Below are 13,370 nucleotides of genomic sequence, written 5' to 3' on the forward strand. Positions count from 1 at the left end.
GTAGACATTTTATCCAGGGGAGCCAATATCTGTCATCTGGAAGTCAGCTATAATTTCAGCGGAATTCCAGGTCCCATCTCTAAGCTCACCATGATAGAAGTATGGGGAGAAATGCACCAATAGACAAACTTAACATAGCTCTGCACCAACTCATGTTTCAAGCACCGCTGTGTTGTGCATTTATAAATATGAAAGATTCTTAAGCTTCCCAACAACCATTTAAAGTCTTGTCCCACAAACTTTTATGTGAGGCAAAACAAAAACGGATGAATAATCTCCTATATTTGGCGAAGCGCAATCTTGAATAACAACTCCTCAACAACATGGAACGTACAACTTAGCACCAGTATGCATCAAAGAATCCACTCACAATGTCATAGCAGCGAAGAAATGGAAGTAAAATATAGCCTTCCAATGGTACCCCGTAATTTAAAGGAATCTCGCTCTACTAATTGAGCTACGGGATTCCAAGCCCTTAATTTCAGGCTGTTGTGCAGGCTTTTATGGACAGATCTATATTAAGTTTACCCATATTGCTCCTGTGCTCCATTTGCTGTCACAACAGCCCTGTGAGGTAGGCCAGGGTGAACAACTGATGTCACTCAGTGAACTTCACAGCGGACTGGGGATTTGAATACAGATGTCCTAGATTTTCACCAACCCTGATTGACCAAGAATCCACCCCAGAATTCATAGTGCGAATTCTCATTCTCAAGGCCAAACACTCGTTCGTTCGTTCGTTCGTTCGTTCGTTCGTTCGTTCGTTCGTTCGTTCGTTCGTTCGTTCGTTCGTTCGTTCGTTCGTTCGTTCCCTTTATTAGGCATAGGACCAAAGACTTGTTTAAGAGGACTAATCATGTATTTTCTCTGTAAACTTTCCACCGGATTTCTGTCTATATAGCTGTTTGGTCAGAGGGGCATTGCCCCAAACTTCCGATGTTCTGCTGCAGCAAACTCCAGGTCAAAGAGCTGTCGAAAATGCTAACAGCCATCGAGGGAAATAAAAACAGCTGCCAACAGACGTTTCATTTTATCTGCCCTCTTTAAAATAATCGTTCCAGAGTTAATATTCTCACAAAGGAGTCGGTTGCGAGGGCTATAAACAGAAGCTCCCTTTGTCAAAGGCTTTCACGGCCGGATTCAACTGGTTCTTGTGGGTTTTCCGGGCTGCGTGGCCGTGGTCTGGTGGATCTCGTTCCTAACGTTTCGCCTGCATCTGGGGCCGGCATCTTCAGAGGTGCATCACAGAGGGAAGCCTGTTACACACTGTGTCCAGAGAGAAGGAAATGTTGGGGTATATATTGTCCATGTCCAAGGGTGGGGAACCAATCATTAAATGTTTGGGTGGAACTTGTTATGCAAAGATGTGGTTGAATCACTCCTTAGACTGATAAGCCCCACCCGCAATACAATACTATCGATACTTTCAATGCCAGCCACAGATGCAGGCGAAACGTTAGGAACAAGATCCACCAGACCACGGCCACACAGCCCGGAAAAACCCACCAGAACCAAAAGCTCCCTTTATCGTTATTAGGGTTTTGGGTTTTTTTTTGGTGTTTACGAGATGGACCAAAAGGGTCAAGAGACACGCCGAGCAAAAACAATTTCAGTCCTTGCAAGCAGGGATTTGAACTGGTGCCTTAGCATTTTACCCTGTTGGCGTTCCCGGGGTCCTTGTTCTTGCGTCAGGGTGTTTTCTGGAACTGTTTTACTTATTTTATTTATTTATTTATGGGTTTTTTATACCGCTCTACCCCCGGAGGGCTCTGAGCGGTGTACAACATAACTTCCTCTACACAGTGTGCAATAACCCATATAGACAACCCCATTAAAATTAGATTAAAACACGGCTGAGGGGGGATATGATTGAAGTCTATAAAATTATGCATGGGGTAGAAAGTGTTGACAGAGAGAATTTTTTCTCTCTTTCTCACAATACTAGAACCAGGGGGCATTCATTGAAAATGCTGGGGGGAAGAATTAGGACTAATCAAAGGAAATACTTCTTCACGCAACGTGTGATTGGTGTTTGGAATATGCTGCCACAGGAGGGGGTGATGGCCACTCACCTGGATAGCTTTAAAAGGGGCTTGGACAGATTGATGGAGGAGAAGTCGATTTATGGCTCCCAATCTTGATCCTCTTTAATCTGAGATTGCAAATGCCTTAGCAGACCAGGTGCTCAGGAGCAGCAGCAGCAGCAGAAGGCCATTGCTTTCACACCCTGCACGTGAGCTCCCAATGGCACCTGGTGGGCCGCTGCGAGTAGCAGAGAGCTGGACTAGATGGACTCTGGTCTGATCCAGCTGGCTTGTTCTTATGTTCTTATGTTCTTATGTTCTTAGCGATAAAATTAACAAAGATGACATCCCACAACACCCCAATGAAAACCTTCCCAGAGGGGGGAAGCAAAGCAAAACAAAAAGTGGGCCCCATAGATGCTCATGGGAACTCCGAACTGGAGGAATAAAAGGGGGGAACTCTCAGCGACTGGACACTCCAAAAGCCCAGCGGAACAACTCAGTCTTACAGGCCCTGCGGGATTCACCAAGGTCCCGCAGGGCCCGGACGGCTGGAGGGAGAGCGTTCCACCAGGCCGGGGCCAGGGCTGGTCAGCATCAAGTTTTCTCTTGGCTGCCTGGAAGTGGCGGTAAAAGACACGGGTGTGGAAGGAACCCTTCAAGCCGGTCATGGCTTGGAAACGTTATCCAGGGCTGACATATTCTCGAATGGTTGAAAGGTCACAGCGTTGCTGATAAAGGATCTTTCGCAAAACATCTGGAAAACAGCGGCAGACGCTCAAGAGCAGCTGGAATACATGCTTCGGGTGGTTTCGGGCAACCGTTAAGCAGCCTATCCTTTTAGTATTATTTTAATTCAAAATGGCTGCCCTGGTTGACCTTCAGTTACACATTGAAGGCTCATGTGCTGGAGAGGTAGCTGCTGCCAAAGCAACATTTTTTGAGAAATCTGCATGATTGAATCTCCAATACCCGATCAGAAGACTTGCGGGACAAAAACCTGGGCAACGTGGTGTAGTGGTTAAGGGCAGGTGGATTCTAATCTGGAGAACCAGGTTTGATTCCCCTCTCCTCCACCTGAGTGGCAGAGGCTTATCTGGTGAACCGGATGTGTTTCCGCACTCCTACATTCCTGCTGGGTGACCTTGGGCCAGTCACAGTTCTTGGGAACTCTCTCAGTTTCACCTACCTCACAAGGTGTCTGTTGTGGGGAGAGGAAGGGAAAGGAGCTTGGGAGCCCCCTTGAGTCTCCTTACCGGAGAGGAAGGTGGGGTATCAATCCAAACTCCTCCTCCTCCTCCTCCTCCTCCCCTCCTCCTCCTCCTCCTCCTCCTCCTTCTTCTTCTTCTTCTTCCCACTTTTAAAAGACACTTGGTGGGCATCAATAAAGATACAACCCTAGTTTTTCGCAGCTGACCAGACATATGCTTTACGCACAGTGTAAGGGTAACTAGAGTAGGAGGAGCTGAAGGGAACCAGTTGCTGGGCCAGGCAGTGATGAGTTAATACTCCCTGCAGGAAACATTGTGCCGTGCGTACTGCTTGCCAGAGATAATTTGAGATGGGCCAGCCAAACACACGAAGGCGTTGCCACCTTTCCCTTCTCTCCAACTGGAGACAAAATCTTGCTGAGGTCATCGGGGCGCAGTTGGCTAGCCAGACGAGGCAGAAGAAGCCGTTTGGTTGCTGCTGCTGCTGCTGCTGCTGCTGCTGCTGTGTGAGAACTGGTGAGCATGCAGAGGGGCAACAAACTGAGAACATGCTGAGAGGTAGTCTATTCTCACAAGTGGTCGAACCAATCAGGGATGACATATACTCACGAGTCAGCCTAGCCAAATGGTGATCACATCTTCTCACCAGCCAACCAGGGGTTATCTGTGCTCACAAGTGATCCAAGCCCGTCAAAGATAACGTATTCCAATGAGCGAGTCTGGCCAAATATCGATTATATATTCTCACATGTGATCCCAGCCAACCAGGGATCATCTATACCAAGGGTCTGCAACCCGCGGCTCTCCAGATGTTCATGGGCTACAAATCCCATCAGCCCCTGCCAGCATGTCCAATTGGCCATGCTGGCAGGGGCTGATGGGAATTGTAGTCCATGAACATCTGGAGAGCCACAGCTTGCAGACCACTGATCTATACTCACAAATGATCCCAGCCTGTCAGAGATGAGACATACCCACGAGTGCGTCTAGCAAATGGTGATCACATATTCTCATGAGCGATCGTAGCCTATTGGGGATCAGCAAATGGGATGATACGGAGGTAACACAGAACTGGAGAGAGATGACTACATGCTGGTATCAGAACGGACCCACACTTTCCTGCCTTCTCCGTGCAAAACTGTCTGCTTCAAGCTTCCTTCCTTTATTCAGCTCAGGCTACTGCTATTCGCTTTTCACAGAAAGAGTGCAGGAGTGTAACGAGGCAAACTGGAGCCCTGGGCAAAACCTGAGTTGGATGCCCCCCCCACCCATGGGCAGCCACCCCACCACGACCAAAAACCTGGTGGTCATTGGTGCCTGCAGGGGGTGCATTTTAGACATATCGCCACCAAAATTTCAGCGTATCATCAGGAGACTGTCCTTATGCTACCCGAGTTTGAGATTGCAGTTTGGGGACTTCAGCGGAGGACAAAGGTACGCGGACCTCTCAGTAGCCCCGTCTCCTTATGCTCAAACCATTGGAAACAATGGGGATGGGGGCACTCTCTTTGCGGGAGTCTATAACTTTGGACTCCCTGGAACCAAAACTGGGAAACCAAACTTTGGTGAGCTTATAAGGCAAGATCTCCTGATGATACGTTGAAACGCAGGTGCTGTATAACTTAGTCAAAACTGCGCTAAGCCTGCATGCCAAAAACGAAAAATCGCTGCTAAAATGCACCCCCAAACAAACCCTGCATTTTTGGTGCCCCGCACAAGGTGATGCTCTGGGCAGCTGCCCACCTTGCCCAATGGGCATTACGCCCCTGGCCTGGTGACTCGTTCAAGGGCCTTCCTGCTGGTATTTTCTTGCAAGAGTCAGTCACGCTTCAATCATGAAAGGGTTAACTGTGCATATGTTAACATGTTGCTGAGGTCACTGTTTTACGACCAGTCTATTGATTAGCTAGTGGTCAGCTAGTGAGACGTTGCTTGCATGCTAGTGGTCACGTAGTCAGAGGCTATAGAGTTAAGCCTGCGTTCTTTGTTTGAGCAGATAGTATAGCCACGATGTGACCTCACGAGATAGCAGCAGGTAACCAAGTGTAATAACATAGGAAGGTATCGCATTTCTTGTTTTTACACACGTAACCCCTCCCTACTAGTTAGTAAACTTTTATATACAAGCAACCAGTGGTGGGAGTCAAATAATTTAACAACCGGTTCCGGTGGTGGGAATTCAAATAATTTAACAACTGATTATTTACAAGAAGAAGAAGAAGAAGAAGAAGAAGAAGAAGAAGAAGAAGAAGAAGAAGAAGAAGAAGAAGAAGAAGAGGAAGAAGAAGAAGAAGAAGAAGAAGAAGAAGCACACAAGAAGAAGAGGAGAAGGAGGAGGGAGGAGGCGGAGTTTGGATTTATCTCCCCCCTTTCTGCTCCTAGCTGGTAGACTCAAAAAGGAGCTTAATAATCTTCTCTTTGCCCCTCCCTCACAAACAAACACCCTGTGAGGTGGGAGAAGGCTGAAGGGAGCTCCCGAGAAGCTGTGACTCAGCCCCGGTAAGGTCACCCCAGCTGGCATGTGGGCTGCACAGGCTAATCTGAATTCCCCCTGAGATAAGCCTCCACAGCCTCCAGGCGGCAGAGCTGGGAATCAAAACGTCCAGTTCCTTCCAGATTAGATACATGAAGCTCCTAAGCTTCATACGCTCGGCACCTGCTTGCCCCAAGCACCATTCGCCATGCAGAATAACCGATTCTGGTCGGGAAATGCGGTGCTAAACTGGCTTGAATCCCACCACTGTAAGCAACTTCCGGAGAATCATGTTCCAACTGTGCCGTGCCACTCTTGGCTTTTCCCCCCCACACCTACCCATTGCATTCCAGGCCAAAGTGGGATCGGAACCCAGGCCAAAGTTGTACACCTGGGCTTCTCTTGCTTACAATGTGTCACCTGAGTTGTAAACAGCGAAAGACTCTGTTCCCACTTGCCTCCGAGCCACTAGATCAGGAAGCAGAGCCGAAATGCCCTTTGTCCCTCGGGGGAAGGGTGTTTTCTGGGCTGAATCATAGCTGCCTGCCTCTGATCTCCAGCTGTGAATCGCTCACATGACTCAGAGAGAAAATTATGGTCTGGCCTCTGGGAGAACAGCCACAGACAGGGGAGGCCTGGGTGGAACTCAGACCTCGTTCTCCTTGACGCACCCAACCTGGGTCTGAGCTGTAGCATGCAGAAGTCTCAAGTGACTGGAAGCTGTTCCTTCCCCCCTTCCTCGAAGAAATCATTGCACTTGGAAAACGAGCATGTCAGGGACCCAAGATCTGATTTCTATACATCAGCAATTTGGATAGGATGTGGTTCCATGACATCAGAGGTCCCCCAGCCATTTGTCTGCCAATCAGGGATCATCTCCTCTGATCCCAGCCAATCAGGGATCACATATACTCCTAACTGAGCCTAGCAAACGGTGCTCACATATTCTCATGAGCCTGTTGGGGGATCAGCAAATATGGATATTCTGACACAGCATCACGGGCACAGCCACAAAATGGCTGCCACGTGGGGGCGGAGCCAGCTGCAAAATGGCCACTGCAGTGTAGCGTCACTCACACAGTTAAGAAACTCAGGCCCTCCGGGGGATCATGGACTACAATTCCCATCAGCCCATGCCAGCAGGGCCACTCACACAGTTAAGAAACTCAGGCCCTACGGGGGATCATGGACTACAATTCCCATCAGCCCATGCCAGCAGGGCCAATTGGTCATGCTAGCAGGGGCTGCTGGGAATGGTAGTCCATGAACATCTGGAGGGCCTGAGTTTGACACCTATGTGTGTGCTGTGAAGGCAGCTGCTTCCAAGGCAACGTTTTAAAACTGCCTGTTCTGTACCTCAAATCACCAGCAGCCAATCAGAAGCCTTTGTGGGCAAAAGCCCTGCTTGGGGCCGCCTACTTAAAAAAAAAACACCTGGCAGGCACCATGTTGAGGAACTGAGTGGAAGGACCCCCACTTTCAGCCTGACATGGTACATCCCAGGCTTTCAAGTCAGAAGGATGATTTATGCCTGTCTACCAATCTTGATCCTCCTTGATGTGAGGTTGCAAATACCTTAGCAGGTAGTGTGCACACTACCTGTATTGCTTAATAAACCCTGTTCAAAGGAGAGCCATAATGCTCGCCAGGTTTAATGTTATGCCTTCTGCCTTGTTACATGGCAGATTTAATAAGCAAGAAAAGGCTAAAAGATTGTGCCTATGTAACGATGGCTCAGTTGAATCTCTGGCCCATCAATTACTTCACTGTCTCAGATTCAAGGAAATCAGATCCAAGTATGTGAATCTCACTCCTTTACATTTACCCCATCTCCCCGATTTATTTAGATTGCACTACTTGTTGGAGAACCCTGATCCTTCTCTCTGTATGATAGTGGCAGACTTTCTCCTGGAAATTACTAAACGCCAGTAGATTTCCTTCCGATCCTAACTTTATGTAGCATATACTGCTTGTAATTGTATATGCTTTTTAATCTGTTTTTATTATTGTTGTACTGTTGTCTATGCCAATAAAGGCTTGCTTACAAATGCCTTAGCAGACCAGGTGCTCGGGAGCAGCAGCAGCAGCAGGCCTTTTCTTTCACAGCCTGCAGGTGAGCTCCCAAAGGCACCTGGTGGGCCACTGCGAGTAGCAGCAGAGTGCTGGACTAGATGGACTCTGGTCTGATCCAGCAAGGCTCTTTCTTATGTTCTTGTGACCACCAGTTCACCAAGAGGAACCCAAGAATCTGGTGTTCCATGTGACCGACGTCTTTCTCTCCCGTCAAACGGCGGCCTGTCTTAGTTCTGCGTTAGCCGCTGACCCCTTGGCAGAGGAAGAGACGGCAAAGGGAAGCCCCTACAAGACCCCTGTGCTCCGAAGTCTCTGTCACGCATCTGAACGTCGGGGCATGGCCGGTCCCTGGAAACAAACAACCTATTGATCATGCAGCCGACCTGCGGGACCTCCTTTCCCAGAATCCTCTCCTTCTCCTCCTGTTGTACCCCCCATGCCTCCTCCTTTTATCAATAGGCTCTGAAAGAGGACATAGGGCCCCTTCTCTGACATATGAATAGGAGTGTAGCAAGCAGAGAGAGAGAGAGAGAGACTTCTTTTAGATTCAACACAAAGTGACTATGGGGCACATTGATCCATTGTATTTATTGCATGCCCGCGGCAGAGTATAATCCCACAAACTCCACTTTCTGGAGCCACCGTTTCTTCTAGGGAAATATATCCCTGTAGTCTGGGCATCAGGTATCATTGTGGTAGAACTTCAGACTTGGTTTTCTTGGCCACAGCAGTGTGATGCGGCGGCCAAGAAAGCCAATGCGATTCTGGGCTGTATCAATAGGAGAATAGTAACAAGGGATGTAATTGTACCTCTCTCTATTCTGCGTTGGTTAGATCTCACCTGGAATATTGTGTACTGTTCTGGGCACCGCAATTCAAGAAACTGGAACGGGTCCAGAAGAGGACCACCAAAACGGTCAACTCCATGCCCTACGAGGAGAGACTTAGGGAGCTGGGGATGTTTGGTTTGGTGAGGAGAAGGTTAGGAGGTGACACGATAGCCCTGTTTAGATATCTGAAGGGATGTCATGTTGGTGAGGGAGCAAGGTTGTTTCCTGCTGCTCCAGAAACTAGGACCAGGAGTCATGGGTTCAAGGTGAAGGAAAGGAGATTCTACCTAAATATCAGGAAAAACCTTCTGACATTAAGGGCTGTTCGACAGTGGAATGCACCACCTTGAAGTGTGGTGGAGTCTCCTTCTTTGGAGGTTTTTAAAGAGAGGCTGGATGGCCATCTGTCAGGAGTGCTTTGATTGTGTGTTCCTGCACTGCAGGGGGTTGGACTTGATGGCCCTTGGGGTCTCTTCCAACTCTATGATTCTTGGAGACGGGTGATCGTAGAACCGGGTCAGATCAGCTACGTCCTGTTTGATGCTCACAGCATCTCCACTCCACCAGGGAAGAAGCTGTACTGAATCAGAAATTCCAGTTCTGAGGGTGACAAAACTGGGACAGAACAAGGATGAACTCAGTGGCAGTGGGGAGTTGCTGGGTCGAACCTAGTACTAAACTGAGTCGACTCTGCCAGTGGGGAATCGCCCTTGGTGTGGGAAAGAAGTCGACGCAGTTGGAGGTTATTTATAATCCTGCCCAGCTGGTATTTCTGCCTTGGTCTGCACTGCCCAGCAAGTCTTGGAGAGTCAAGAGCTTAACTGGAAATGGGGGTTCAGCGGCAGAACCTGCTTCGAAACGTAATCTCAAGTCTCAGCCTCGGAAGCGGAGAAGCAAAACGATGCGTCTTCCGCACAGCTCAGAGAAGGACCGCAAAGCCGAGACACTCGTCCGCCCCATTTGACACCGGTATCCTAAACCCAGCTTGTCCCGCCCCCCCGGCCAGGAAATTTCCACGCGACGCTTGAAAAATAGCCTGTTTTATTTCAACACTCTTTGACAAAGTTGGTCACCTTGTTATAAATTACCCCGAGCAGTGTGAAGCGACGTCGTACAGCTGTTCGAAATGTTAAAACAACCAAGTTATAACTTGAAACTTTGCTCTGGTTATCTGAAGGAGCCCTTTCCCCCCAATTCCTGGCTTACATTTTTCCTGCACGCTCTCCAAAGACCTGCGGTCTCTGAGGGCTGACTAGTTCAATGGGTTGCCAACTCTGAGTCGGGAAATTCCTGAAGATAAGGAGGGAGGGGGAGCCAAGGAAATGATGGATTTGGATAGCAGGAGGGCATCATCTGGGTATAAGGCCATAGAGGCACCCTCCAAAGCAGCCGTTTCCTCCAGGAAAGTTGGCAACCCTACTCAGTTCAGTGTCTCTGGCACCCGCTGTGTGCACTTAGCTAGAAAGCAGGAAGAGTAAATACGAGCTAGAGGATTTCCTGAGAGCAGAAATGAATCTGCATCGATTGCACGATTAAAGACCTAATTGCATGCCGCTTACAAGTGAAAGAAGGCAGTTTCAAAGAAAGAATTGGAACAGGGACAGATATGAGGAAGAGGAGAAGAAGAAGAGTTTGGATTTATATCCCTCTTTCTCTCCTATAAGGAGACTCAAATCTCCTTTCCCTCCCCATCCCCACAACAAACACCCTGTGCGGTGGGTGGGGCTGAGAGAGCTCCGAAGAACTGTGACTAGCCCAAGGTCACCCAGCTGGCATGTGTTGGAGTGCACAAGCTAACCTGGTTCCCCAGATAAGCCTCCCCAGCTCAAGTGGCAGAGCAGGGAATCAAACCCCGTTCTCCAGATTAGAGTGCACCTACTCTTAACCACTACGCCACAAAACCTCCCCAGCCTCTCTCAAAGAAAACTATGGGCCTTCCTTTGCCTTTTATATGACTCCTTCCAGCCACACCCCTGTCCTGGCTCCCTTCCCTTACTCACAAGTAAGTCCATGCTCCTCAGGAGCAGGGTATTACACTAGAGGAGGCTGCTCTCAGAAATTGGGAAACGGGTCTCTGCCACTAGCACAGCTGTGGTTGTTCTTGCTCACTCATTTCTTTTGGAGGCTTTAGGTCAGTGGTGGCGAACCTATGACACGGGTGCCAGAGGTGGCACTCAGAGCCCTCTCTGTGGGCACGCGCAGATTCCCCCCCACATCTTGGCTGGCCTGGGCCACTGGGCTCAATTATTAGCATTAAACCTAAGACCTCGTTTTGTGGAGGCAGTGTAGGTAACCCTGTTAAGCGCTGTTAAACCCCACTGATTTTCATGTGAAGAACTAAAGCGCGATCCTTTTCCTGGGAGTAAGCTCGGTTGCTGGCTATGGGGCTTGCTTCTGAGTAAACCCTCCTAGGGTCATGATTCACCCGTTGGAAGAGATGCATGGGGGCTTCAAAGCTCCCGAGTAACGCACGGCTCAGAGCCAACTGGTTTTTCTAAACTAAAACCTCAGTATTCAGATTAAATTGCCGTGTAGGCACTTTGCAATAAATAAGTGGGTTATGGGTTGCAATTTGGGTACTCGGTCTCGAAAAGGTTCGCCATCACTGCTTTAGGTTAAGGTGTGGGAATACCTGGATTTCTTCCAGAAGAAAAGGCACACAGCTCAGGCAGAGTTATGAGGGGGAGGGTTATGGGTCAGCCCCCCAGCACCTGTTGTGCACGCACAAATATCAATCATTGCATTTTGCTCACTCTTGGAAACGCTGGGGATTCTCTGATCTATGGCGTGGGAAGTTCCGAAGAGGGGGAAATGTGTGCGACTGAAATTCTGGCCCACGTGTGCTCGACCCGAAGAGACCAAACAGGTGCAAAAGCTCCATTCCCTGAGTTCCATGGGAAAGCTGCTGCCATTTACATTAACAGTTTTGACTGCAATGAATCAAATACACTGAACTGATATAAGGAGCTACGGATGCCTATTACTGATGGCGTTCAACGGCTGCTGGAACCGGACCTTATCAAAGTTCTGGGAAGACTGGATGGGGCTAGAAAAAGATGTAGAGAAGGTTTCAGTTTAAAACTGTAAATGGCCAGCTCAGAAACAATGGCGTATCTAGTGGGGGTTCAGGGGACAGATGACCCATTTGCCTGAGTCACATGGGGGCGCATTTTGGTTCATCGTCCCCCTCGTGGTGCTGAGTTAACATCATCTAATAATTGCTGCAGATGAAACTATTAGGGACAACTTGGTAAAACTAATATCTTGTAGTAGAATAGACAGCCAGGAGCAGCAGTGGTGTAGGAGGTTGAGAGCACGTGTATCTAATCTGGAGGAACCGGGTTTGATTCCCAGCTCTGCCGCCTGAGATGTGGAGGCTTATCTGGGGAATTCAGATTAGCCTGTACACTCCCACACATGCCAGCTGGGTGACCTTGGGCTAGTCACAGCTTCTCGGAGCTCTCTCAGCCCCACCTACCTCACAGGGTGTTTGTTGTGAGGGGGGAAGGGCAAGGAGATTGTAAGCCCCTTTGAGTCTCCTGCAGGAGAGAAAGGGGGGGATATAAATCCAAACTCTTCTTCTTCATATTTCAGATGCCCAATTCTCATTTTAAAGGCTCCCACTGTGTCAGAAATCTCCCTGCATTCAGAAAATTAGCAATCCAGGGAGTAGAGGTCTTTGCCTGAGGAGCTAATTTTCTCCTTGCAAGCTGTTTTTAATTATGGGAGCAACCCAAAACCTGATGTTCCCACCACCGCCTGCAGGTTAAAGTGGCGCCATCTCTTCTGCCAAGGTAGGACTCTAACGCTTCCTTCCCCTGAATGGGTAGGCTGGCCCAAAGATATCCGGAGCGTGGAACGATGCATAATTTCCCCTGCAAAAAACAACAACAACCGGTGCGTGTGTGTGCAGAGGTTGAAGGGCGTTGATTGCTTCCCGGGCAGGGAGTTATCCAATCTAATAGACCAGTCAGGCCCTGACTAGCTTTTGGCAAACCAGCTAGTTAGCGCAAGTGATTTTTAATCCCCCAGAGTTTGGGAAAGATCTGTGGAAATCTTGATAGGCGGGGAACTCCTTCTGCGGACTGGAGCGGATGATTCAGAGCCAGCCGACATCTTCTATTGACGGTTTTGCTTGTTGTAACAACTGAGTGTCGTCCCCCCCACCACCACATCACCTGACATTTAATTGCTTAGATATCCAAATATTTGTGTGTGTGGAGAGAGAGAGAGAGAGAAGCGCCTATCTCCTGGCTTCTTGAGTCTGCCCCATAACTGCCTGCTTTACTCATCTTCTGGGCACACCCGTGTTTGCTACAGCTCAGGATCAAGCACGGCTTGGGTTCTGCCCTACTGAAAATCCTGATCTCAGAACAGTAGAATTCTGCAACCTGTGTGCCTCTTGCAAATGTGCCTGCATTCCCTTACATCAACCTATTTTATTCTGCCATCTTTGATATGATGGTGATGGCCGCTAACCTGGATAGCTTCAAAAGGGGCTTGGACAGATTTATGGAGGAGAAGTCGATCTATGGCTACCAATCTCGATCCTCCTTGATCTGAGATTGCAAATGCCTTAGACTAGGTGCTCGGGAGCAGCAGCAGCAGAAGGCCATTGCTTTCACCTCCTGCACGTGAGCTCCCAAAGGCACCTGGTGGGCCACTGCGAGTAGCAGAGTGCCGGACTAGATGGACTCTGGTCTGATCCAGCCGGCTTGTTCTTATGTTCTCATGATAACTCAAAACAGTTATTCTGGCT

The 13,370-nt window shown here is 48.9% G+C and overlaps 1 protein-coding gene across 1 annotated transcript in view; it reads right to left on the reverse strand.

Annotated features, from left to right (window-relative positions):
* Window positions 1-13,264: 13,264 nt before the first annotated feature.
* The window catches only part of LOC125446172 (chondroitin sulfate proteoglycan 4-like), an 11,994-nt gene continuing 11,888 nt past the window's right edge, over window positions 13,265-13,370 (reverse strand). Inside the window, exon 7 of the mRNA XM_048519725.1 lies at window positions 13,265-13,370. This exon is cut by the window's right edge and continues 2,446 nt beyond it. The gene's annotated coding sequence lies outside the window, so the exon portion shown is untranslated.

The sequence above is a fragment of the Sphaerodactylus townsendi genome, linkage group LG17, assembly GCF_021028975.2.
Source record: "Sphaerodactylus townsendi isolate TG3544 linkage group LG17, MPM_Stown_v2.3, whole genome shotgun sequence".
In the NCBI taxonomy this organism is placed as follows: Eukaryota; Metazoa; Chordata; class Lepidosauria; order Squamata; family Sphaerodactylidae; genus Sphaerodactylus; species Sphaerodactylus townsendi.